The 25,427-nt window shown below is 46.1% G+C and overlaps 14 non-coding genes across 14 annotated transcripts; all 14 read left to right on the forward strand.

Annotated features, from left to right (window-relative positions):
* The first annotated feature begins 302 nt into the window (after window positions 1-302).
* Window positions 303-420, forward strand: TRNAS-CGA (transfer RNA serine (anticodon CGA)). Its single transcript has 2 exons — window positions 303-340; window positions 375-420. It is a non-coding gene; the product is annotated as a tRNA-Ser (tRNA).
* A 630-nt stretch (window positions 421-1,050) lies between these two features.
* TRNAS-GGA (transfer RNA serine (anticodon GGA)) lies at window positions 1,051-1,168 on the forward strand. The gene is made up of 2 exons: window positions 1,051-1,088; window positions 1,123-1,168. It is a non-coding gene; the product is annotated as a tRNA-Ser (tRNA).
* Window positions 1,169-1,986: 818 nt separating this feature from the next.
* Window positions 1,987-2,104, forward strand: TRNAS-GGA (transfer RNA serine (anticodon GGA)). The gene is made up of 2 exons: window positions 1,987-2,024; window positions 2,059-2,104. It is a non-coding gene; the product is annotated as a tRNA-Ser (tRNA).
* Window positions 2,105-4,978: 2,874 nt separating this feature from the next.
* On the forward strand, window positions 4,979-5,096 carry TRNAS-CGA (transfer RNA serine (anticodon CGA)). Its single transcript has 2 exons — window positions 4,979-5,016; window positions 5,051-5,096. It is a non-coding gene; the product is annotated as a tRNA-Ser (tRNA).
* A 1,006-nt stretch (window positions 5,097-6,102) lies between these two features.
* Window positions 6,103-6,220, forward strand: TRNAS-CGA (transfer RNA serine (anticodon CGA)). Its single transcript has 2 exons — window positions 6,103-6,140; window positions 6,175-6,220. It is a non-coding gene; the product is annotated as a tRNA-Ser (tRNA).
* Window positions 6,221-7,414: 1,194 nt separating this feature from the next.
* Window positions 7,415-7,536, forward strand: TRNAL-CAA (transfer RNA leucine (anticodon CAA)). Its single transcript has 2 exons — window positions 7,415-7,452; window positions 7,491-7,536. It is a non-coding gene; the product is annotated as a tRNA-Leu (tRNA).
* Window positions 7,537-13,167: 5,631 nt separating this feature from the next.
* TRNAS-CGA (transfer RNA serine (anticodon CGA)) lies at window positions 13,168-13,285 on the forward strand. The gene is made up of 2 exons: window positions 13,168-13,205; window positions 13,240-13,285. It is a non-coding gene; the product is annotated as a tRNA-Ser (tRNA).
* Window positions 13,286-14,290: 1,005 nt separating this feature from the next.
* On the forward strand, window positions 14,291-14,408 carry TRNAS-CGA (transfer RNA serine (anticodon CGA)). Its single transcript has 2 exons — window positions 14,291-14,328; window positions 14,363-14,408. It is a non-coding gene; the product is annotated as a tRNA-Ser (tRNA).
* Window positions 14,409-15,790: 1,382 nt separating this feature from the next.
* TRNAS-CGA (transfer RNA serine (anticodon CGA)) lies at window positions 15,791-15,908 on the forward strand. The gene is made up of 2 exons: window positions 15,791-15,828; window positions 15,863-15,908. It is a non-coding gene; the product is annotated as a tRNA-Ser (tRNA).
* A 1,006-nt stretch (window positions 15,909-16,914) lies between these two features.
* On the forward strand, window positions 16,915-17,032 carry TRNAS-CGA (transfer RNA serine (anticodon CGA)). The gene is made up of 2 exons: window positions 16,915-16,952; window positions 16,987-17,032. It is a non-coding gene; the product is annotated as a tRNA-Ser (tRNA).
* A 1,566-nt stretch (window positions 17,033-18,598) lies between these two features.
* Window positions 18,599-18,720, forward strand: TRNAL-CAA (transfer RNA leucine (anticodon CAA)). The gene is made up of 2 exons: window positions 18,599-18,636; window positions 18,675-18,720. It is a non-coding gene; the product is annotated as a tRNA-Leu (tRNA).
* Window positions 18,721-19,538: 818 nt separating this feature from the next.
* TRNAS-CGA (transfer RNA serine (anticodon CGA)) lies at window positions 19,539-19,656 on the forward strand. Its single transcript has 2 exons — window positions 19,539-19,576; window positions 19,611-19,656. It is a non-coding gene; the product is annotated as a tRNA-Ser (tRNA).
* A 1,566-nt stretch (window positions 19,657-21,222) lies between these two features.
* On the forward strand, window positions 21,223-21,344 carry TRNAL-CAA (transfer RNA leucine (anticodon CAA)). The gene is made up of 2 exons: window positions 21,223-21,260; window positions 21,299-21,344. It is a non-coding gene; the product is annotated as a tRNA-Leu (tRNA).
* A 3,444-nt stretch (window positions 21,345-24,788) lies between these two features.
* On the forward strand, window positions 24,789-24,906 carry TRNAS-CGA (transfer RNA serine (anticodon CGA)). The gene is made up of 2 exons: window positions 24,789-24,826; window positions 24,861-24,906. It is a non-coding gene; the product is annotated as a tRNA-Ser (tRNA).
* Window positions 24,907-25,427: the final 521 nt, after the last annotated feature.

Raw genomic sequence — 25,427 nt, forward strand, 5'->3', positions numbered from 1 at the left:
TATTCTGGTCCTCGTTTGAGGGCGTGAGTTCGAATCGCACTTCTGACACGATATGTTTTAGGAAAATAACTGGATGAGATGTCATTTTAAAACGTCCAAATTCCATAAAACCGCGTCAGGATGGCCGAGCGGTCTAAGGCGCCAGAATCAAGGGGCTTAGCTTCCTTCGTTCACGATGTGAATCTGTGTATTCTGCTCCTCGTTTGAGGGCGTGGGCTTGAATCCCACTTCTGACACGATATGTTTTATGAAAATAACTGGATTAGATGTCGTTTTAAAACGTCCAAATTGCACAAAACCACGTCAGGATGGCCGAGCGGTCTAAGGCGCCAGACTCGAAGGAGCTTCCTTCGTTCACGATGTGAATCTGTGTATTCTGCTCCTCGTTTGAGGGCGTGGGTTCGTTTCCCACTTCTGACACGATATGTTTTATGAAAATAACTGGATTAGATGTCGTTTTAAAACGTCCAAATTGCACCAAACCACGTCGGGATGGCCGAGCGGTCTAAGGCGCTAGACTCAAGGGGCTTAGCTTCCTTCGTTCACGATGTGAATCTGTATATTCTGGTCCTCGTTTGAGGGCGTGGGTTCGAATATCACTTCTGACACGAAATGTTTCATGAAAAAAACTGAAAGAGGTGTAATTGTAAAGCGTCCAAATTTCACACCACCACGTCAGGATGGCCGAGCGGTCTAAGGCGCCAGACTCAAGGGGCTTAGCTTCCTTCGTTCACGATGTGAGTCTGTGCATTCTGTTCCTCGTTTGAGGGCGTGGGTTCGAATATCACTTCTGACACGAAATGTTTTATGAAAAAAACTGAAAGAGGTGTAATTTTAAAGCGTCCAAATTTCACACCACCACGTCAGGTTGGCCGAGCGGTCTAAGGTGCCAGACTCAAGGGGCTTAGCTTCCTTCGTTCACGATGTGAATCTGTGTATTCTGCTCCTCGTTTGAGGGCGTGGGCTTGAATTCCACTTCTGACACGATATGTTTTATGAAAATAACTGGATTAGATGTCGTTTTAAAACGTCCAAATTGCACAAAACCACGTCAGGATGGCCGAGCGGTCTAAGGCGCCAGACTGGAAGGAGCTTCCTTCGTTCACGATGTGAATCTGTGTATTCTGCTCCTCGTTTGAGGGCGTGGGTTCGTTTCCCACTTCTGACACGATATGTTTTATGAAAATAACTGGATAAGATGTCGTTTTAAAACGTCCAAATTGCACCAAACCACGTCGGGATGGCCGAGCGGTCTAAGGCGCCAGACTCAAGGGGCTTAGCTTCCTTCGTTCACGATATGAATCTGTGTATTCTGGTCCTCGTTTGAGGGCGTGAGTTCGAATCGCACTTCTGACACGATATGTTTTAGGAAAATAACTGGATGAGATGTCATTTTAAAACGTCCAAATTCCACAAAACCGCGTCAGGATGGCCGAGCGGTCTAAGGCGCCAGAATCAAGGGGCTTAGCTTCCTTCGTTCACGATGTGAATCTGTGTATTCTGCTCCTCGTTTGAGGGCGTGGGCTTGAATCCCACTTCTGACACGATATGTTTTATGAAAATAACTGGATTATATGTCGTTTTAAAACGTCCAAATTGCACAAAACCACGTCAGGATGGCCGAGCGGTCTAAGGCGCCAGACTCAAGGGGCTTAGCTTCCTTCGTTCACGATGTGAGTCTGTGCATTCTGTTCCTCGTTTGAGGGCGTGGGTTCGAATATCACTTCTGACACGAAATGTTTTATGAAAAAAACTGAAAGAGGTGTAATTTTAAAGCGTCCAAATTTCACACCACCACGTCAGGTTGGCCGAGCGGTCTAAGGTGCCAGACTCAAGGGGCTTAGCTTCCTTCGTTCACGATGTGAATCTGTGTATTCTGCTCCTCGTTTGAGGGCGTGGGCTTGAATTCCACTTCTGACACGATATGTTTTATGAAAATAACTGGATTAGATGTCGTTTTAAAACGTCCAAATTGCACAAAACCACGTCAGGATGGCCGAGCGGTCTAAGGCGCCAGACTGGAAGGAGCTTCCTTCGTTCACGATGTGAATCTGTGTATTCTGCTCCTCGTTTGAGGGCGTGGGTTCGTTTCCCACTTCTGACACGATATGTTTTATGAAAATAACTGGATAAGATGTCGTTTTAAAACGTCCAAATTGCACCAAACCACGTCGGGATGGCCGAGCGGTCTAAGGCGCCAGACTCAAGGGGCTTAGCTTCCTTCGTTCACGATATGAATCTGTGTATTCTGGTCCTCGTTTGAGGGCGTGAGTTCGAATCGCACTTCTGACACGATATGTTTTAGGAAAATAACTGGATGAGATGTCATTTTAAAACGTCCAAATTCCACAAAACCGCGTCAGGATGGCCGAGCGGTCTAAGGCGCCAGAATCAAGGGGCTTAGCTTCCTTCGTTCACGATGTGAATCTGTGTATTCTGCTCCTCGTTTGAGGGCGTGGGCTTGAATCCCACTTCTGACACGATATGTTTTATGAAAATAACTGGATTATATGTCGTTTTAAAACGTCCAAATTGCACAAAACCACGTCAGGATGGCCGAGCGGTCTAAGGCGCCAGACTCGAAGGAGCTTCCTTCGTTCACGGTGTGAATCTGTGTATTCTGCTCCTCGTTTGAGGGCGTGGGCTTGAATCCCACTTCTGACACGATATGTTTTATGAAAATAACTGGATTAGATGTCGTTTTAAAACGTCCAAATTTCACACCACCACGTCAGGATGGCCGAGCGGTCTAAGGCGCCAGACTCAAGGGGCTTAGCTTCCTTCGTTCACGATGTGAGTCTGTGCATTCTGTTCCTCGTTTGAGGGCGTGGGTTCGAATATCACTTCTGACACGAAATGTTTTATGAAAAAAACTGAAAGAGGTGTAATTTTAAAGCGTGCAAATTTCACACCACCACGTCAGGTTGGCCGAGCGGTCTAAGGTGCCAGACTCAAGGGGCTTAGCTTCCTTCGTTCACGATGTGAATCTGTGTATTCTGCTCCTCGTTTGAGGGCGTGGGCTTGAATCCCACTTCTGACACGATATGTTTTATGAAAATAACTGGATTAGATGTCGTTTTAAAACGTCCAAATTTCACAAAACCACGTCAGGATGGCCGAGCGGTCTAAGGCGCCAGACTCAAGGGGCTTAGCTTCCTTCGTTCACGATGTGAATCTGTGTATTCTGGTCCTCGTTTGAGGGCGTGAGTTCGAATCCCACTTCTGACACGATATGTTTAAGGAAAATAACTGGATTAGATGTCGTTTTAAAACGTCCAAATTGCACAAAACCACGTCAGGATGGCCGAGCGGTCTAAGGCGCCAGACTCGATGGAGCTTCCTTCGTTCACGATGTGAATCTGTGTATTCTGCTCCTCGTTTGAGGGCGTGGGTTCGTTTCCCACTTCTGACACGATATGTTTTATGAAAATAACTGGATTAGATGTCGTTTTAAAACGTCCAAATTGCACCAAACCACGTCGGGATGGCCGAGCGGTCTAAGGCGCCAGACTCAAGGGGCTTAGCTTCCTTCGTTCACGATATGAATCTGTGTATTCTGGTCCTGGTTTGAGGGCGTGAGTTCGAATCCCACTTCTGACACGATATGTTTTAGGAAAATAACTGGATGAGATGTCATTTTAAAACGTCCAAATTCCACAAAACCGCGTCAGGATGGCCGAGCGGTCTAAGGCGCCAGAATCAAGGGGCTTAGCTTCCTTCGTTCACGATGTGAATCTGTGTATTCTGCTCCTCGTTTGAGGGCGTGGGCTTGAATCCCACTTCTGACACGATATGTTTTATGAAAATAACTGGATTATATGTCGTTTTAAAACGTCCAAATTGCACAAAACCACGTCAGGATGGCCGAGCGGTCTAAGGCGCCAGACTCGAAGGAGCTTCCTTCGTTCACGATGTGAATCTGTGTATTCTGCTCCTCGTTTGAGGGCGTGGGCTTGAATCCCACTTCTGACACGATATGTTTTATAAAAATAACTGGATTAGATGTCGTTTTAAAACGTCCAAATTTCACACCACCACGTCAGGATGGCCGAGCGGTCTTAGGCGCCAGACTCAAGGGGCTTAGCTTCCTTCGTTCACGATGTGAGTCTGTGCATTCTGTTCCTCGTTTGAGGGCGTGGGTTCGAATATCACTTCTGACACGAAATGTTTTATGAAAAAAACTGAAAGAGGTGTAATTTTAAAGCGTCCAAATTTCACACCACCACGTCAGGTTGGCCGAGCGGTCTAAGGTGCCAGACTCAAGGGGCTTAGCTTCCTTCGTTCACGATGTGAATCTTTGTATTCTACTCCTCGTTTGAGGGCGTGGGCTTGAATCCCACTTCTGACACGATATGTTTTATGAAAATAACTGGATTAGATGTCGTTTTAAAAGGTCCAAATTTCACGAAACCACGTCAGGATGGCCGAGCGGTCTAAGGCGCCAGACTCAAGGGGCTTAGCTTCCTTCGTTCACGATGTGAATCTGTATATTCTGGTCCTCGTTTGAGGGCGTAGGTTCCAATATCACTTCTGACACGAAATGTTTTATGAAAATAACTGAAAGAGGTGTAATTTTAAAGCGTCCAAATTTCACACCACCACGTCAGGATGGCCGAGCGGTCTAAGGCGCCAGACTCAAGGGGCTTAGCTTCCTTCGTTCACGATATGAATCTGTGTATTCTGGTCCTCGTTTGAGGGCGTGAGTTCGAATCCCACTTCTGACACGATATGTTTTAGGAAAATAACTGGATGAGATGTCATTTTAAAACGTCCAAATTCCATAAAACCGCGTCAGGATGGCCGAGCGGTCTAAGGCGCCAGAATCAAGGGGCTTAGCTTCCTTCGTTCACGATGTGAATCTGTGTATTCTGCTCCTCGTTTGAGGGCGTGGGCTTGAATCCCACTTCTGACACGATATGTTTTATGAAAATAACTGGATTATATGTCGTTTTAAAACGTCCAAATTGCACAAAACCACGTCAGGATGGCCGAGCGGTCTAAGGCGCCAGACTCGAAGGAGCTTCCTTCGTTCACGATGTGAATCTGTGTATTCTGCTCCTCGTTTGAGGGCGTGGGTTCGTTTCCCACTTCTGACACGATATGTTTTATGAAAATAACTGGATTAGATGTCGTTTTAAAACGTCCAAATTGCACAAAACCACGTCGGGATGGCCGAGCGGTCTAAGGCGCCAGACTCAAGGGGCTTAGCTTTCTTCGTTCACGATGTGAATCTGTGCATTCTGTTCCTCGTTTGAGGGCGTGGGTTCGAATATCACTTCTGACACGAAATGTTTTATGAAAAAAACTGAAAGAGGTGTAATTTTAAAGCGTCCAAATTTCACACCACCACGTCAGGTTGGCCGAGCGGTCTAAGGTGCCAGACTCAAGGGGCTTAGCTTCCTTCGTTCACGATGTGAATCTGTGTATTCTGCTCCTCGTTTGAGGGCGTGGGCTTGAATCCCACTTCTGACACGATATGTTTTATGAATATAACTGGATTAGATGTCGTTTTAAAACGTCCAAATTTCACGAAACCACGTCAGGATGGCCGAGCGGTCTAAGGCGCCAGACTCAAGGGGCTTAGCTTCCTTCGTTCACGATGTGAATCTGTATATTCTGGTCCTCGTTTGAGGGCGTAGGTTCCAATATCACTTCTGACACGAAATGTTTTATGAAAATAACTGAAAGAGGTGTAATTTTAAAGCGTCCAAATTTCACACCACCACGTCAGGATGGCCGAGCGGTCTAAGGCGCCAGACTCAAGGGGCTTAGCTTCCTTCGTTCACGATATGAATCTGTGTATTCTGGTCCTCGTTTGAGGGCGTGAGTTCGAATCCCACTTCTGACACGATATGTTTTAGGAAAATAACTGGATGAGATGTCATTTTAAAACGTCCAAATTCCATAAAACCGCGTCAGGATGGCCGAGCGGTCTAAGGCGCCAGAATCAAGGGGCTTAGCTTCCTTCGTTCACGATGTGAATCTGTGTATTCTGCTCCTCGTTTGAGGGCGTGGGCTTGAATCCCACTTCTGACACGATATGTTTTATGAAAATAACTGGATTATATGTCGTTTTAAAACGTCCAAATTGCACAAAACCACGTCAGGATGGCCGAGCGGTCTAAGGCGCCAGACTCGAAGGAGCTTCCTTCGTTCACGATGTGAATCTGTGTATTCTGCTCCTCGTTTGAGGGCGTGGGTTCGTTTCCCACTTCTGACACGATATGTTTTATGAAAATAACTGGATTAGATGTCGTTTTAAAACGTCCAAATTGCACAAAACCACGTCGGGATGGCCGAGCGGTCTAAGGCGCCAGACTCAAGGGGCTTAGCTTTCTTCGTTCACGATGTGAATCTGTATATTCTGGTCCTTGTTTGAGGGCGTGGGTTCGAATATCACTTCTGACACGAAATGTTGCATGAAAAAAACTGAAAGAGGTGTAATTTTAAAGCGTCCAAATTTCACACCACCACGTCAGGATGGCCGAGCGGTCTAAGGTGCCAGACTCAAGGGGCTTAGCTTCCTTCGTTCACGATGTGAATCAGTGTATTCTGCTCCTCGTTTGAGGGCGTGGGCTTGAATCCCACTTCTGACACGATATGTTTTATGAAGATAACTGGATTAGATGTCGTTTTAAAACGTCCAAATTTCACACCACCACGTCAGGATGGCCGAGCGGTCTAAGGCGCCAGACTCAAGGGGCTTAGCTTCCTTCGTTCACGATGTGAGTCTGTGCATTCTGTTCCTCGTTTGAGGGCGTGGGTTCCAATATCTCTTCTGACACGAAATGTTTTATGAAAAAAACTGAAAGAGGTGTAATTTTAAAGCGTCCAAATTTCACACCACCACGTCAGGTTGGCCGAGCGGTCTAAGGTGCCAGACTCAAGGGGATTAGCTTCTTTCGTTCACGATGTGAATCTGTGTATTCTGCTCCTCGTTTGAGGGCGTGGGCTTGAATCCCACTTCTGACACGATATGTTTTATGAAAATAACTGGATTAGATGTCGTTTTAAAACGTCCAAATTTCACACCAACACGTCAGGATGGCCGATCGGTCTAAGGCGCCAGACTCAAGGGGCTTAGCTTCCTTCGTTCACGATGTGAGTCTGTGCATTCTGTTCCTCGTTTGAGGGCGTGGGTTCGAATATCACTTCTGACACGAAATGTTTTATGAAAGTAACTAAAAGAGGTGTAATTTTAAAGCGTCCAAATTTCACACCACCACGTCAGGATGGCCGAGCGGTCTAAGGCGCCAGACTCAAGGGGCTTAGCTTACTTCGTTCACGTTGTGAATCTGTGTATTCTGGTCCTCGTTTGAGGGCGTGGGTTCGAATATCACTTCTGACACGAAATGTTTCATGAAAAAAACTGAAAGAGGTGTAATTTTAAAGCGTCCAAATTTCACACCACCACGTCAGGATGGCCGAGCGGTCTAAGGCGCCAGACTCAAGGGGCTTAGCTTACTTCGTTCACGTTGTGAATCTGTGTATTCTGGTCCTCGTTTGAGGGCGTGGGTTCGAATCCCACTTCTGACACGATATGTTTTATGAAAATATCTGGATTAGATGTCGTTTTAAAACGTCCAAATTTCACACCACCACGTCAGGATGGCCGAGCGGTCTAAGGCGCCAGACTCAAGGGGCTTAGCTTCCTTCGTTCACGTTGTGAATCTGTGTATTCTGGTCCTCGTTTGAGGGCGTGAGTTCGAATCGCACTTCTGACACGATATGTTTTAGGAAAATAACTGGATTAGATGTCGTTTTAAAACTGTGTAATATCTACTCATGATATTAGTTATCTTGTAATATTGACTGTAGACGTTTATGTCTATTTCTTTTCTATTGTGTCTCTCTCTATGACGTAGCTTCTAGATTGTATAAATAGTTCAGCCCTTATCAATAACTAGGCAGTTCTAGTGACGACCTCGACTCATGTAACCCACATGTAAATAAATCATCTTTTAATCGTAATTAACCTTGTGTAGTTACTTAAGAACACGCAAACATGGTGTCAGAAGTTTTTAATTAATCGGTAGCGGTATAGGGCAAGTTTCGGTTCACTGTCGCGTTCATACCAGCTAGATAACCCCCTGTTCGAGACCATTTGACATGGCCGAGCCACCGATACGTCAGACTCCCGCGTCTTTTCAAGTATCAACGCCTGAAGCTTTTAATTTCGCAAGTCCCAATGAATGGCCGAAGTGGAGACGACGTTTCGAGCGATTTCGTTTTGCATCAGGACTTAGTTCCAAACCGGAGGAGGAACAAGTAAACGCCCTGATTTACATGATGGGTGACAAAGCGGACGACATCTTCATATCATTCACGTTCCTCAACGACGCTGAAAAGAAAGAATACGCCGCAGTCATGAAGAAATTTGAAGATCACTTCGTTATACGTAAGAACATCATCTACGAACGAGCAACTTTCAACACTAGAATCCAGCAAGAAGGAGAACAAGTTGAAGAGTTCATCACAGCGTGCCGTGCCCAGATCGAAAAGTGCAACTATGGGGTACTACAGGACGAGTTGCTACGGGATAGAATCGTCGTCGGAGTACGAGACAAAGCGCTATCTGAAAGGATGCAGCTAGACGGCACCCTGACGTTAGAAAAGGCCATATCGACTGTCCGTCAAGCTGAAGAGATCCGTAGACAACAAAATGTACTACATAACGGAAGTCAGAACAATGGAATTTCTGCAAACGTAGACAAACTTAGCTCGCGCAGCAAACTTCGTCCAGGCAGGAGTAGACCGCCACCCAGCGAGACAAGCCGCTCTAGACCGCCAAATCAGACTAAAATTCCTTGTTAGAAATGTGGAGCTCAGGAAAATCATAACCGGGGAAGCTGTCCAGCTCAGAAAGCACAGTGTCGCAAATGCAAACGAATAGGCCACTATGAACGAGTATGCCTAGGACAGGCGGCTCGTTTCAACAGAGAAATCACGACGTCATCTATCCAAGGCGAAGTGGATGACGTTCAAGCGGACATTTTCCTGGGCGAAGTCACTAATCACACACACGAAGGACGATGGATGGTACAAATTGACATTAATGGCAGACCAGTTCTCTTCAAAATAGACACCGGGGCCGACGTGTGTGCTATACCGGAAACTTTGTATGCCACTGCTTTCCAAGACTTTCCGCTAAACAAACCTGATCGAAGACTATTTGGACCGGGCAAGAAAGCGTTAGACTGTAAAGGAGTAATAGCTGCCAAATTATCAAGCAAGAGCGTTACTATCCACGACAATGTCTACGTAATAGAAGGATTACAAGTTCCTCTACTAAGCCTGAAAGCAAGCGAAAGTCTTCGACAAATACAACGGATCAACGAAGTACGTTTGACAGAGTTATCAAGCCTGCGACCAATGCAAGACTATCCCAAACTATTCACTGGACTTGGTAGAGTCAAACGTCAACACAGGATCAAACTGAAACCAGGGGCAGAGCCGTATGCTGTTACCACTCCAAGACGAGTTGCCATTCCATTGCTATCCCAAGTTGAAGACGAATTAAAGCGCATGGTCACACTGGGAGTCATTAGAAAAATCGAAGATGCCACGGAATGGTGCGCTCCTATGGTGGTAGTAAAGAAGGATACCGGAGAACTTCGGATTTGTGTTGATTTCAGAAGACTCAACAAGCACATTCAGAGAGAGCTATACCAGATACCCGCGGTTGATCACACGTTGGGACGTCTAGCCGGAGCGAAATTCTTCTCCAAACTCGACTGCAATTCGGGGTATTGGCAGGTACCCTTACACCCGGAATCAATACCTCTAACTACCTTCATAACTCCATTTGGACGATACTGTTGCAATTGCCTCCCATTTGGACTAACTTCAGCTTCCGAACATTATCAAAGCCAAATGGCATCGTACATCGAAGGAATCGCCAACACCGTATGCCACCAGGACGACATCCTTGTCTGGGGAAAAGACGTCGCGGAGCATGACAAACATCTAAAGACCGTACTTGAAAGACTTGCCAAAAACGGAATTACACTCAACAAAAGGAAGTGCCAATTTGGAGTAAGCAGTATAAAATTCCTAGGCCATATCATAGAAGATACGGGTATTAGACCGGATGAGGACAAAGTTCGAGCAATCACGGAGATGAAACCGCCAAAGGATGTTTCAGAACTACGACGTCTACTTGGGATGATCAACTACCTGGGAAAGTTCGTTCCACGAATGGCCGAGAAACTACAACAACTTAACAGCCTCTTAAGCACGAAGAATGCGTGGGTCTGGGGACCTAGCCAAGATAAAGCGTTTGAATTTATCAAAACTACGTTAACCAACAAACCAGTTCTGGGTATCTACGACCCCAAGAGACCGACAACAGTGTCTGCTGACGCATCAAGCTACGGAATTGGAGCGCTATTGCGACAAGAATTACCAGATGGAACTCAGAAAGTCATTGCCTTTGCGTCCAAGACCTTATCACCAACTGAAATGAGATACGCGCAAATCGAAAAAGAAGCCTACGCGCTAACCTGGGCGTGTAAACGTTTCGAAGATTTTATCACCGGTATAACTTTCACGTTGGAGACTGATCATCAGCCGCTGTTAGCCATATTACAGACAAAACAACTTGACGATCTGTCGCCGAGACTCCAGAGATTACGCCTACGAATGATGCGGTATTCCTACAAAGTCATCTACACGCCAGGAAAATCCTTAATCCCAGCGGACACACTCTCAAGAGCGCCATTGAACGAGATAGACGAAAATGATCTTCAAGAAGAGATTGCCGCTCACATACAATTGGTAATGAGCAACCTTCCAATCACGGATGCAAAGCTAGCAGAAATTCTTCGGGCACAAAATGAAGACGAGTCCTGTCAGACTTTGCGGAGATATCTTGATCACGAATGGCCAGACAAGAAGCGCGTTCCGGACAATTTCAGGGATTATTTCCCATTCCGGAATGAAATCACGATTCAGGACGGTTTGCTCATGAAAGGAAGCAGATTGATCATTCCAGCAGCTATGCGTGAAGAAATGGTGAATCGCATCCATGACGGACATATGGGAATAGCCAAATGCCGTGAAAGAGCAAAGCAGTCTGTTTGGTGGCCAGGGATAGCCCGCAAGATCGAAGACAAAATCAAAAGCTGTGAGACGTGTCTCAAAGAATCCGTCAACCGGCACGAACCATTAATGCCATCAAGTCTGCCAGACCGTCCATGGCAGATCATCGCTATGGACATGTTGCATCATTCGGGAAAATACTACTTGGTCATAATCGACGGTTATTCGAAATATATCGAAGTTGCCCAAATGAAAGATCAAACCACGAAGACGGTAATTAATATCACGAAAGAAATTTTTTCAAGACACGGCATCCCAGAGATCATTCGCAGCGACAACGGCAGCAATCTATCAGCCACCCGAACTGTCGAATTTCAAGAATACGCGAAGAAGTCTGGTTTCACATCAATCACAAGTAGCCCAAGATACCCGCAGAGCAACGGGCTAGCCGAGTCAGCTGTGAAGATTGTAAAGTCCCTTCTAAAGAAGTCGAAAGATGTATCAGAAGGACTTCTCGCATACAGAACAACACCAACGAGAAATGGCTTCAGTCCCGCTCAAATGTTGATGGGCCGGCGTTTAAGAACAACACTTCCGACTACGTCTACCTCACTACATCCGTCCATCCCGCCAGCAGCGATCATACGAGAGAGAGACCTATCCTTGAAGCAAGAACAAAAGCGCACTTACGATCGCCATCACGGAGTAAAGGAATTACCTAAACTACAACCGGGGGAAAGAGTATGGATAGTGGATATGAGGAGAGAAGGAGTAGTCCTTAGAAAAGCAGAGACGTCCAAATTTCACACCACCACGTCAGGATGGCCGAGCGGTCTAAGGCGCCAGACTCAAGGGGCTTAGCTTCCTTCGTTCACGATGTGAGTCTGTGCATTCTGTTCCTCGTTTGAGGGCGTGGGTTCGAATATCACTTCTGACACGAAATGTTTTATGAAAAAAACTCGATTAGATGTCGTTTTAATACGTCCAAATTGCACAAAACCACGTCAGGATGGCCGAGCGGTCTAAGGCGCCAGACTCGAAGGAGCTTCCTTCGTTCACGATATGAATCTGTGTATTCTGGTCCTCGTTTGAGGGCGTGAGTACGAATCCCACTTGTGACACGATATGTTTTAGGAAAATAACTGGATGAGATGTCATTTTAAAACGTCCAAATTCCATTAAACCGCGTCAGGATGGCCGAGCGGTCTAAGGCGCCAGAATCAAGGGGCTAAGCTTCCTTCGTTCACGATGTGAATCTGTGTATTCTGCTCCTCGTTTGAGGGCGTGGGCTTGAATCCCACTTCTGACACGATATGTTTTATGAAAATAACTGGATTAGATGTCGTTTTAAAACGTCCAAATTTCACACCACCACGTCAGGATGGTCGAGCGGTCTAAGGCGCCAGACTCAAGGGGCTTAGCTTCCTTCGTTCACGATGTGAGTCTGTGCATTCTGTTCCTCGTTTGAGGGCGTGGGTTCGAATATCACTTCTGACACGAAATGTTTTATGAAAAAAACTGAAAGAGGTGTAGTTTTAAAGCGTCCAAATTTCACACCACCACGTCAGGTTGGCCGAGCGGTCTAGGGTGCCAGACTCAAGGGGCTTAGCTTCCTTCGTTCACGATGTGAATCTGTGTATTCTGCTCCTCGTTTGAGGGCGTGGGCTTGAATCCCACTTCTGACACGATATGTTTTATGAAAATAACTGGATTTGATGTCGTTTTAAAACGTCCAAATTGCACAAAACCACGTCAGGATGGCCGAGCGGTCTAAGGCGCCAGACTCAAGGGGCTTAGCTTCCTTCGTTGACGATGTGAATCTGTATATTATGGTCCTCGTTTGAGGGCGTGGGTTCCAATATCACTTCTGACACGAAATGTTTTATGAAAATAACTGAAAGAGGTGTAATTTTAAAGCGTCCAAATTTCACACCACCACGTCAGGATGGCCGAGCGGTCTAAGGCGCCAGACTCAAGGGGCTTAGCTTCCTTCGTTCACGATGTGAGTCTGTGCATTCTGTTCCTCGTTTGAGGGCGTGGGTTCGAATATCACTTCTGACACGAAATGTTTTATGAAAAAAACTCGATTAGATGTCGTTTTAAAACGTCCAAATTGCACAAAACCACGTCAGGATGGCCGAGCGGTCTAAGGCGCCAGACTCGAAGGAGCTTCCTTCGTTCACGATATGAATCTGTGTATTCTGGTCCTCGTTTGAGGGCGTGAGTTCGAATCCCACTTGTGACACGATATGTTTTAGGAAAATAACTGGATGAGATGTCATTTTAAAACGTCCAAATTCCATAAAACCGCGTAAGGATTGCCGAGCGGTCTAAGACGCCAGAATCAAGGGGCTAAGCTTCCTTCGTTCACGATGTGAATCTGTGTATTCTGCTCCTCGTTTGAGGGCGTGGGCTTGAATCCCACTTCTGAAACGATATGTTTTATGAAAATAACTGGATTAGATGTCGTTTTAAAACGTCCAAATTTCACACCACCACGTCAGGATGGCCGAGCGGTCTAAGGCGCCAGACTCAAGGGGCTTAGCTTCCTTCGTTCACGATGTGAGTCTGTGCATTCTGTTCCTCGTTTGAGGGCGTGGGTTCGAATATCACTTCTGACACGAAATGTTTTATGAAAAAAACTGAAAGAGGTGTAGTTTTAAAGCGTCCAAATTTCACACCACCACGTCAGATTGGCCGAGCGGTCTAGGGTGCCAGACTCAAGGGGCTTAGCTTCCTTCGTTCACGATGTGAATCTGTGTATTCTGCTCCTCGTTTGAGGGCGTGGGCTTGAATCCCACTTCTGACACGATATGTTTTATGAAAATAACTGGATTAGATGTCGTTTTAAAACGTCCAAATTGCACAAAACCACGTCAGGATGGCCGAGCGGTCTAAGGCGCCAGACTCAAGGGGCTTAGCTTCCTTCTTTCACGATGTGAATCTGTATATTATGGTCCTCGTTTGAGGGCGTGGGTTCCAATATCACTTCTGACACGAAATGTTTTATGAAAATAACTGAAAGAGGTGTTGTTTTAAAGCGTCCAAATTTCACACCACCACGTCAGGATGGCCGAGCGGTCTAAGGCGCCAGACTCAAGGGGCTTAGCTTCCTTCGTTCACGATATGAATCTGTGCATTCTGTTCCTCGTTTGAGGGCGTGGGTTCGAATATCACTTCTGACACGAAATGTTTTATGAAAAAACTCGATTAGATGTCGTTTTAAAACGTCCAAATTGCACAAAACCACGTCAGGATGGCCGAGCGGTCTAAGGCGCCAGACTCGAAGGAGCTTCCTTCGTTCACGATATGAATCTGTGTATTCTGGTCCTCGTTTGAGGGCGTGAGTTCGAATCCCACTTGTGACACGATATGTTTTAGGAAAATAACTGGATGAGATGTCATTTTAAAACGTCCAAATTCCATAAAACCGCGTCAGGATGGCCGAGCGGTCTAAGGCGCCAGAATCAAGGGGCTTAGCTTCCTTCGTTCACGATGTGAATCTGTGTATTCTGCTCCTCGTTTGAGGGCGTGGGCTTGAATCCCACTTCTGACACGATATGTTTTATGAAAATAACTGGATTAGATGTCGTTTTAAAACGTCCAAATTTCACACCACCACGTCAGGATGGCCGAGCGGTCTAAGGCGCCAGACTCAAGGGGCTTAGCTTCCTTCGTTCACGATGTGAGTCTGTGCATTCTGTTCCTCGTTTGAGGGCGTGGGTTCGAATATCACTTCTGACACGAAATGTTTTATGAAAAAAACTGAAAGAGGTGTAGTTTTAAAGCGTCCAAATTTCACACCACCACGTCAGGTTGGCCGAGCGGTCTAAGGTGCCAGACTCAAGGGGCTTAGCTTCCTTCGTTCACGATGTGAATCTGTGTATTCTGCTCCTCGTTTGAGGGCGTGGGTTCGAATCCCACTTCTGACACGATATGTTTTATGAAAATAACTGGATTAGATGTCGTTTTAAAACGTCCAAATTTCACAAAACCACGTAAGGATGGCCGAGCGGTCTAAGGCGCCAGACTCAAGGGGCTTAGCGTCCTTCGTTCACGATGTGAATCTGTATATTCTGGTCCTCGTTTGAGGGCGTGGGTTCGAATATCACTTCTGACACGAAATGTTTCATGAAAAAAACTGAAAGAGGTGTAATTTTAAAGCGTCCAAATTTCACACCACCACGTCAGGATGGCCGAGCGGTCTAAGGCGCCAGACTCAAGGGGCTTAGCTTCCTTCGTTCACGATGTGAATCTGTGTATTCTTGTCCTCGTTTGAGGGCGTGGGTTCAAATCTCACTTCTGACACGATATGTTTTATGAAAATAACTGGATTAGATGTCGTTTTAAAACGTCCAAATTTCACAAAACCACGTCGGGATGGCCGAGCGGTCTAAGGCGCCAGACTCAAGGGGCTTAGCTTCCTTCGTTCACGATGTGAATCTGTGTATTCTGGTCCTCGTTTGAGGGCGTGAGTTCCAATATCACTTCTGACACGAAATGTTTTATGAAAATAACTGAAAGAGGTGTTGTTTTAAAGCGTCCAAATTTCACACCACCACGTCAGGATGGCCGAGCGGTCTAAGGCGCCAGACTCAAGGGGCTTAGCTTCCTTCGTTCACGATATGAATCTGTGCATTCTGTTCCTCGTTTGAGGGCGTGGGTTCGAATATCACTTCTGACACGAAATGTTTTATGAAAAAAACTCGATTAGATGTCGTTTTAAAACGTCCAAATTGCACAAAACCACGTCAGGATGGCCGAGCGGTCTAAGGCGCCAGACTCGAAGGAGCTTCCTTCGTTCACGATATGAATCTGTGTATTCTGGTCCTCGTTTGAGGGCGTGAGTTCGAATCCCACTTGTGACACGATATGTTTTAGGAAAATAACTGGATGAGATGTCATTTTAAAACGTCCAAATTCCATAAAACCGCGTCAGGATGGCCGAGCGGTCTAAGGCGCCAGAATCAAGGGGCTTAGCTTCCTTCGTTCACGATGTGAATCTGTGTATTCTGCTCCTCGTTTGAGGGCGTGGGCTTGAATCCCACTTCTGACACGATATGTTTTATGAAAATAACTGGATTAGATGTCGTTTTAAAACGTCCAAATTTCACACCACCACGTCAGGATGGCCGAGCGGTCTAAGGCGCCAGACTCAAGGGGCTTAGCTTCCTTCGTTCACGATGTGAGTCTGTGCATTCTGTTCCTCGTTTGAGGGCGTGGGTTCGAATATCACTTCTGACACGAAATGTTTTATGAAAAAAACTGAAAGAGGTGTAGTTTTAAAGCGTCCAAATTTCACACCACCACGTCAGATTGGCCGAGCGGTCTAGGGTGCCAGACTCAAGGGGCTTAGCTTCCTTCGTTCACGATGTGAATCTGTGTATTCTGCTCCTCGTTTGAGGGCGTGGGCTTGAATCCCACTTCTGACACGATATGTTTTATGAAAATAACTGGATTAGATGTCGTTTTAAAACGTCCAAATTGCACAAAACCACGTCAGGATGGCCGAGCGGTCTAAGGCGCCAGACTCAAGGGGCTTAGCTTCCTTCTTTCACGATGTGAATCTGTATATTATGGTCCTCGTTTGAGGGCGTGGGTTCCAATATCACTTCTGACACGAAATGTTTTATGAAAATAACTGAAAGAGGTGTTGTTTTAAAGCGTCCAAATTTCACACCACCACGTCAGGATGGCCGAGCGGTCTAAGGCGCCAGACTCAAGGGGCTTAGCTTCCTTCGTTCACGATATGAATCTGTGCATTCTGTTCCTCGTTTGAGGGCGTGGGTTCGAATATCACTTCTGACACGAAATGTTTTATGAAAAAAACTCGATTAGATGTCGTTTTAAAACGTCCAAATTGCACAAAACCACGTCAGGATGGCCGAGCGGTCTAAGGCGCCAGACTCGAAGGAGCTTCCTTCGTTCACGATATGAATCTGTGTATTCTGGTCCTCGTTTGAGGGCGTGAGTTCGAATCCCACTTGTGACACGATATGTTTTAGGAAAATAACTGGATGAGATGTCATTTTAAAACGTCCAAATTCCATAAAACCACGTCAGGATGGCCGAGCGGTCTAAGGCGCCAGAATCAAGGGGCTTAGCTTCCTTCGTTCACGATGTGAATCTGTGTATTCTGCTCCTCGTTTGAGGGCGTGGGCTTGAATCCCACTTCTGACACGATATGTTTTATGAAAATAACTGGATTAGATGTCGTTTTAAAACGTCCAAATTTCACACCACCACGTCAGGATGGCCGAGCGGTCTAAGGCGCCAGACTCAAGGGGCTTAGCTTCCTTCGTTCACGATGTGAGTCTGTGCATTCTGTTCCTCGTTTGAGGGCGTGGGTTCGAATATCACTTCTGACACGAAATGTTTTATGAAAAAAACTGAAAGAGGTGTAGTTTTAAAGCGTCCAAATTTCACACCACCACGTCAGGTTGGCCGAGCGGTCTAAGGTGCCAGACTCAAGGGGCTTAGCTTCCTTCGTTCACGATGTGAATCTGTGTATTCTGCTCCTCGTTTGAGGGCGTGGGTTCGAATCCCACTTCTGACACGATATGTTTTATGAAAATAACTGGATTAGATGTCGTTTTAAAACGTCCAAATTTCACAAAACCACGTAAGGATGGCCGAGCGGTCTAAGGCGCCAGACTCAAGGGGCTTAGCGTCCTTCGTTCACGATGTGAATCTGTATATTCTGGTCCTCGTTTGAGGGCGTGGGTTCGAATATCACTTCTGACACGAAATGTTTCATGAAAAAAACTGAAAGAGGTGTAATTTTAAAGCGTCCAAATTTCACACCACCACGTCAGGATGGCCGAGCGGTCTAAGGCGCCAGACTCAAGGGGCTTAGCTTCCTTCGTTCACGATGTGAATCTGTATATTCTGGTCCTCGTTTGAGGGCGTGGGTTCGAATATCACTTCTGACACGAAATGTTTCATGAAAAAAACTGAAAGAGGTGTAATTTTAAAGCGTCCAAATTTCACACCACCACGTCAGGATGGCCGAGAGGTCTAAGGCGCCAGTCTCGAAGGAGCTTCCTTCGTTCACGATGTGAATCTGTGTATTCTGCTCCTCGTTTGAGGGAGTGGGTTCGAATCCCACCTCTGACACGATATGTTTTATGAAAATAACTGGATAAGTTGTCGTTTTAAAACGTCCAAATTGCAAAAAACCACGTCGGGATGGCCGAGCGGTCTAAGGCGCCAGACTCAAGGGGCTTAGCTTCCTTCGTTCACGATGTGAATCTGTATATTCTGGTCCTCGTTTGAGGGCGTGGGTTCGAATATCACTTCTGACACGAAATGTTTCATGAAAAAAACTGAAAGAGGTGTAATTTTAAAGCGTCCAAATTTCACACCAACACGTCAGGATGGCCGAGCGGTCTAAGGCGCCAGACTCAAGGGGCTTAGCTTACTTCGTTCACGTTGTGAATCTGTGTATTCTGGTCCTCGTTTGAGGGCGTGGGTTCGAATATCACTTCTGACACGAAATGTTTCATGAAAAAAACTGAAAGAGGTGTAATTTTAAAGCGTCCAAATTTCACACCACCACGTCAGGATGGCCGAGCGGTCTAAGGCGCCAGACTCAAGGGGCTTAGCTTACTTCGTTCACGTTGTGAATCTGTGTATTCTGGTCCTCGTTTGAGGGCGTGGGTTCGAATCCCACTTCTGACACGATATGTTTTATGAAAATATCTGGATTAGATGTCGTTTTAAAACGTCCAAATTTCACAAAACCACGTCAGGATGGCCGAGCGGTCTAAGGCGCCAGACTCAAGGGGCTTAGCTTACTTCGTTCACGATGTGAGTCTGTGCATTCTGTTCCTCGTTTGAGGGCGTGGGTTCGAATATCACTTCTGACACGAAATGTTTTATGAAAAAAACTGAAAGAGGTGTAGTTTTAAAGCGTCCAAATTTCACACCACCACGTCAGATTGGCCGAGCGGTCTAGGGTGCCAGACTCAAGGGGCTTAGCTTCCTTCGTTCACGATGTGAATCTGTGTATTCTGCTCCTCGTTTGAGGGCGTGGGCTTGAATCCCACTTCTGACACGATATGTTTTATGAAAATAACTGGATTAGATGTCGTTTTAAAACGTCCAAATTGCACAAAACCACGTCAGGATGGCCGAGCGGTCTAAGGCGCCAGACTCAAGGGGCTTAGCTTCCTTCTTTCACGATGTGAATCTGTATATTATGGTCCTCGTTTGAGGGCGTGGGTTCCAATATCACTTCTGACACGAAATGTTTTATGAAAATAACTGAAAGAGGTGTTGTTTTAAAGCGTCCAAATTTCACACCACCACGTCAGGATGGCCGAGCGGTCTAAGGCGCCAGACTCAAGGGGCTTAGCTTCCTTCGTTCACGATATGAATCTGTGCATTCTGTTCCTCGTTTGAGGGCGTGGGTTCGAATATCACTTCTGACACGAAATGTTTTATGAAAAAAACTCGATTAGATGTCGTTTTAAAACGTCCAAATTGCACAAAACCACGTCAGGATGGCCGAGCGGTCTAAGGCGCCAGACTCGAAGGAGCTTCCTTCGTTCACGATATGAATCTGTGTATTCTGGTCCTCGTTTGAGGGCGTGAGTTCGAATCCCACTTGTGACACGATATGTTTTAGGAAAATAACTGGATGAGATGTCATTTTAAAACGTCCAAATTCCATAAAACCACGTCAGGATGGCCGAGCGGTCTAAGGCGCCAGAATCAAGGGGCTTAGCTTCCTTCGTTCACGATGTGAATCTGTGTATTCTGCTCCTCGTTTGAGGGCGTGGGCTTGAATCCCACTTCTGACACGATATGTTTTATGAAAATAACTGGATTAGATGTCGTTTTAAAACGTCCAAATTTCACACCACCACGTCAGGATGGCCGAGCGGTCTAAGGCGCCAGACTCAAGGGGCTTAGCTTCCTTCGTTCACGATGTGAGTCTGTGCATTCTGTTCCTCGTTTGAGGGCGTGGGTTCGAATATCACTTCTGACACGAAATGTTTTATGAAAAAAACTGAAAGAGGTGTAGTTTTAAAGCGTCCAAATTTCACACCACCACGTCAGGTTGGCCGAGCGGTCTAAGGTGCCAGACTCAAGGGGCTTAGCTTCCTTCGTTCACGATGTGAATCTGTGTATTCTGCTCCTCGTTTGAGGGCGTGGGTTCGAATCCCACTTCTGACACGATATGTTTTATGAAAATAACTGGATTAGATGTCGTTTTAAAACGTCCAAATTTCACAAAACCACGTAAGGATGGCCGAGCGGTCTAAGGCGCCAGACTCAAGGGGCTTAGCGTCCTTCGTTCACGATGTGAATCTGTATATTCTGGTCCTCGTTTGAGGGCGTGGGTTCGAATATCACTTCTGACACGAAATGTTTCATGAAAAAAACTGAAAGAGGTGTAATTTTAAAGCGTCCAAATTTCACACCACCACGTCAGGATGGCCGAGCGGTCTAAGGCGCCAGACTCAAGGGGCTTAGCTTCCTTCGTTCACGATGTGAATCTGTATATTCTGGTCCTCGTTTGAGGGCGTGGGTTCGAATATCACTTCTGACACGAAATGTTTCATGAAAAAAACTGAAAGAGGTGTAATTTTAAAGCGTCCAAATTTCACACCACCACGTCAGGATGGCCGAGAGGTCTAAGGCGCCAGTCTCGAAGGAGCTTCCTTCGTTCACGATGTGAATCTGTGTATTCTGCTCCTCGTTTGAGGGAGTGGGTTCGAATCCCACCTCTGACACGATATGTTTTATGAAAATAACTGGATAAGTTGTCGTTTTAAAACGTCCAAATTGCAAAAAACCACGTCGGGATGGCCGAGCGGTCTAAGGCGCCAGACTCAAGGGGCTTAGCTTCCTTCGTTCACGATGTGAATCTGTATATTCTGGTCCTCGTTTGAGGGCGTGGGTTCGAATATCACTTCTGACACGAAATGTTTCATGAAAAAAACTGAAAGAGGTGTAATTTTAAAGCGTCCAAATTTCACACCAACACGTCAGGATGGCCGAGCGGTCTAAGGCGCCAGACTCAAGGGGCTTAGCTTACTTCGTTCACGTTGTGAATCTGTGTATTCTGGTCCTCGTTTGAGGGCGTGGGTTCGAATATCACTTCTGACACGAAATGTTTCATGAAAAAAACTGAAAGAGGTGTAATTTTAAAGCGTCCAAATTTCACACCACCACGTCAGGATGGCCGAGCGGTCTAAGGCGCCAGACTCAAGGGGCTTAGCTTACTTCGTTCACGTTGTGAATCTGTGTATTCTGGTCCTCGTTTGAGGGCGTGGGTTCGAATCCCACTTCTGACACGATATGTTTTATGAAAATATCTGGATTAGATGTCGTTTTAAAACGTCCAAATTTCACAAAACCACGTCAGGATGGCCGAGCGGTCTAAGGCGCCAGACTCAAGGGGCTTAGCGTCCTTCGTTCACGATGTGAATCTGTATATTCTGGTCCTCGTTTGAGGGCGTGGGTTCGAATATCACTTCTGACACGAAATGTTTCATGAAAAAAACTGAAAGAGGTGTAATTTTAAAGCGTCCAAATTTCACACCACCACGTCAGGATGGCCGAGCGGTCTAAGGCGCCAGACTCAAGGGGCTTAGCTTCCTTCGTTCACGATGTGAATCTGTGTATTCTTGTCCTCGTTTGAGGGCGTGGGTTCAAATCTCACTTCTGACACGATATGTTTTATGAAAATAACTGGATTAGATGTCGTTTTAAAACGTCCAAATTTCACAAAACCACGTCGGGATGGCCGAGCGGTCTAAGGCGCCAGACTCAAGGGGCTTAGCTTCCTTCGTTCACGATGTGAATCTGTGTATTCTGGTCCTCGTTTGAGGGCGTGAGTTCGAATCCCACTTCTGACACGATATGTTTCAGGAAAATAACTTGATGAGATGCCATTTTAAAACGTCCAAATTCCACAAAACCGCGTCAGGATGGCCGAGCGGTCTAAGGCGCCAGACTCAAGGGGCTTAGCTTACTTCGTTCACGTTGTGAATCTGTGTATTCTGGTCCTCGTTTGAGGGCGTGGGTTCGAATATCACTTCTGACAAGAAATGTTTCATGAAAAAAACTGAAAGAGGTGTAATTTTAAAGCGTCCAAATTACACCACAACCACGTCAGGATGGCCGAGCGGTCTAAGGCGCCAGACTCAAGGGGCTTAGCTTACTTCGTTCACGTTGTGAATCTGTGTATTCTGGTCCTCGTTTGAGGGCGTGGGTTCGAATCCCACATCTGACACGATATGTTTTATGAAAATAACTGGATTAGATGTCGTTTTAAAACGTCCAAATTGCAAAAAACCACGTCGGGATGGCCGAGAGGTCTAAGGCGCCAGACTCGAAGGAGCTTCCTTCGTTCACGATGTGAATCTGTGTATTCTGCTCCTCGTTTGAGGGAGTGGGTTCGAATCCCACCTCTGACACGATATGTTTTATGAAAATAACTGGATTAGATGTCGTTTTAAAACGTCCAAATTGCAAAAAACCACGTCGGGATGGCCGAGCGGTCTAAGGCGCCAGACTCAAGGGGCTTAGCTTCCTTCGTTCACGATGTGAATCTGTATATTCTGATCCTCGTTTGAGGGCGTGGGTTCGAATATCACTTCTGACACGAAATGTTTCATGAAAAAAACTGAAAGAGGTGTAATTTTAAAGCGTCCAAATTTCACCCCACCACGTCAGGATGGCCGAGCGGTCTAAGGCGCCAGACTCAAGGGGCTTAGCTTACTTCGTTCACGTTGTGAATCTGTGTATTCTGGTCCTCTTTTGAGGGCGTGGGTTCGAATATCACTTCTGACACGAAATGTTTCATGAAAAAAACTGAAAGAGGTGTAATTTTAAAGCGTCCAAATTTCACCCCACCACGTCAGGATGGCCGAGCGGTCTAAGGCGCCAGACTCAAGGGGCTTAGCTTCCTTCGTTCACGATATGAATCTGTGCATTCTGTTCCTCGTTTGAGGGCGTGGGTTCGAATATCACTTCTGACACGAAATGTTTTATGAAAAAAACTCGATTAGATGTCGTTTTAAAACGTCCAAATTGCACAAAACCACGTCAGGATGGCCGAGCGGTCTAAGGCGCCAGACTCAAGGGGCTTAGCGTCCTTCGTTCACGATGTGAATCTGTATATTCTGGTCCTCGTTTGAGGGCGTGGGTTCGAATATCACTTCTGACACGAAATGTTTCATGAAAAAAACTGAAAGAGGTGTAATTTTAAAGCGTCCAAATTTCACACCACCACGTCAGGATGGCCGAGCGGTCTAAGGCGCCAGACTCAAGGGGCTTAGCTTCCTTCGTTCACGATGTGAATCTGTGTATTCTTGTCCTCGTTTGAGGGCGTGGGTTCAAATCTCACTTCTGACACGATATGTTTTATGAAAATAACTGGATTAGATGTCGTTTTAAAACGTCCAAATTTCACAAAACCACGTCGGGATGGCCGAGCGGTCTAAGGCGCCAGACTCAAGGGGCTTAGCTTCCTTCGTTCACGATGTGAATCTGTGTATTCTGGTCCTCGTTTGAGGGCGTGAGTTCGAATCCCACTTCTGACACGATATGTTTCAGGAAAATAACTTGATGAGATGCCATTTTAAAACGTCCAAATTCCACAAAACCGCGTCAGGATGGCCGAGCGGTCTAAGGCGCCAGACTCAAGGGGCTTAGCTTACTTCGTTCACGTTGTGAATCTGTGTATTCTGGTCCTCGTTTGAGGGCGTGGGTTCGAATATCACTTCTGACAAGAAATGTTTCATGAAAAAAACTGAAAGAGGTGTAATTTTAAAGCGTCCAAATTACACCACAACCACGTCAGGATGGCCGAGCGGTCTAAGGCGCCAGACTCAAGGGGCTTAGCTTACTTCGTTCACGTTGTGAATCTGTGTATTCTGGTCCTCGTTTGAGGGCGTGGGTTCGAATCCCACATCTGACACGATATGTTTTATGAAAATAACTGGATTAGATGTCGTTTTAAAACGTCCAAATTGCAAAAAACCACGTCGGGATGGCCGAGAGGTCTAAGGCGCCAGACTCGAAGGAGCTTCCTTCGTTCACGATGTGAATCTGTGTATTCTGCTCCTCGTTTGAGGGAGTGGGTTCGAATCCCACCTCTGACACGATATGTTTTATGAAAATAACTGGATTAGATGTCGTTTTAAAACGTCCAAATTGCAAAAAACCACGTCGGGATGGCCGACAGGTCTAAGGCGCCAGACTCAAGGGGCTTAGCTTCCTTCGTTCACGATGTGAATCTGTATATTCTGATCCTCGTTTGAGGGCGTGGGTTCGAATATCACTTCTGACACGAAATGTTTCATGAAAAAAACTGAAAGAGGTGTAATTTTAAAGCGTCCAAATTTCACACCAACACGTCAGGATGGCCGAGCGGTCTAAGGCGCCAGACTCAAGGGGCTTAGCTTACTTCGTTCACGTTGTGAATCTGTGTATTCTGGTCCTCTTTTGAGGGCGTGGGTTCGAATATCACTTCTGACACGAAATGTTTCATGAAAAAAACTGAAAGAGGTGTAATTTTAAAGCGTCCAAATTTCACCCCACCACGTCAGGATGGCCGAGCGGTCTAAGGCGCCAGACTCAAGGGGCTTAGCTTCCTTCGTTCACGATATGAATCTGTGCATTCTGTTCCTCGTTTGAGGGCGTGGGTTCGAATATCACTTCTGACACGAAATGTTTTATGAAAAAAACTCGATTAGATGTCGTTTTAAAACGTCCAAATTGCACAAAACCACGTCAGGATGGCCGAGCGGTCTAAGGCGCCAGACTCGAAGGAGCTTCCTTCGTTCACGATATGAATCTGTGTATTCTGGTCCTCGTTTGAGGGCGTGAGTTCGAATCCCACTTGTGACACGATATGTTTTAGGAAAATAACTGGATGAGATGTCATTTTAAAACGTCCAAATTCCATAAAACCGCGTCAGGATGGCCGAGCGGTCTAAGGCGCCAGAATCAAGGGGCTTAGCTTCCTTCGTTCACGATGTGAATCTGTGTATTCTGCTCCTCGTTTGAGGGCGTGGGCTTGAATCCCACTTCTGACACGATATGTTTTATGAAAATAACTGGATTAGATGTCGTTTTAAAACGTCCAAATTTCACACCACCACGTCAGGATGGCCGAGCGGTCTAAGGCGCCAGACTCAAGGGGCTTAGCTTCCTTCGTTCACGATGTGAGTCTGTGCATTCTGTTCCTCGTTTGAGGGCGTGGGTTCGAATATCACTTCTGACACGAAATGTTTTATGAAAAAAACTGAAAGAGGTGTAGTTTTAAAGCGTCCAAATTTCACACCACCACGTCAGGTTGGCCGAGCGGTCTAAGGTGCCAGACTCAAGGGGCTTAGCTTCCTTCGTTCACGATGTGAATCTGTGTATTC

The sequence above is a fragment of the Phalangium opilio genome, unplaced genomic scaffold (genome assembly GCF_054372755.1).
Source record: "Phalangium opilio isolate 3A_F unplaced genomic scaffold, DU_Popi_V2 ptg000810l_1, whole genome shotgun sequence".
In the NCBI taxonomy this organism is placed as follows: Eukaryota; Metazoa; Arthropoda; class Arachnida; order Opiliones; family Phalangiidae; genus Phalangium; species Phalangium opilio.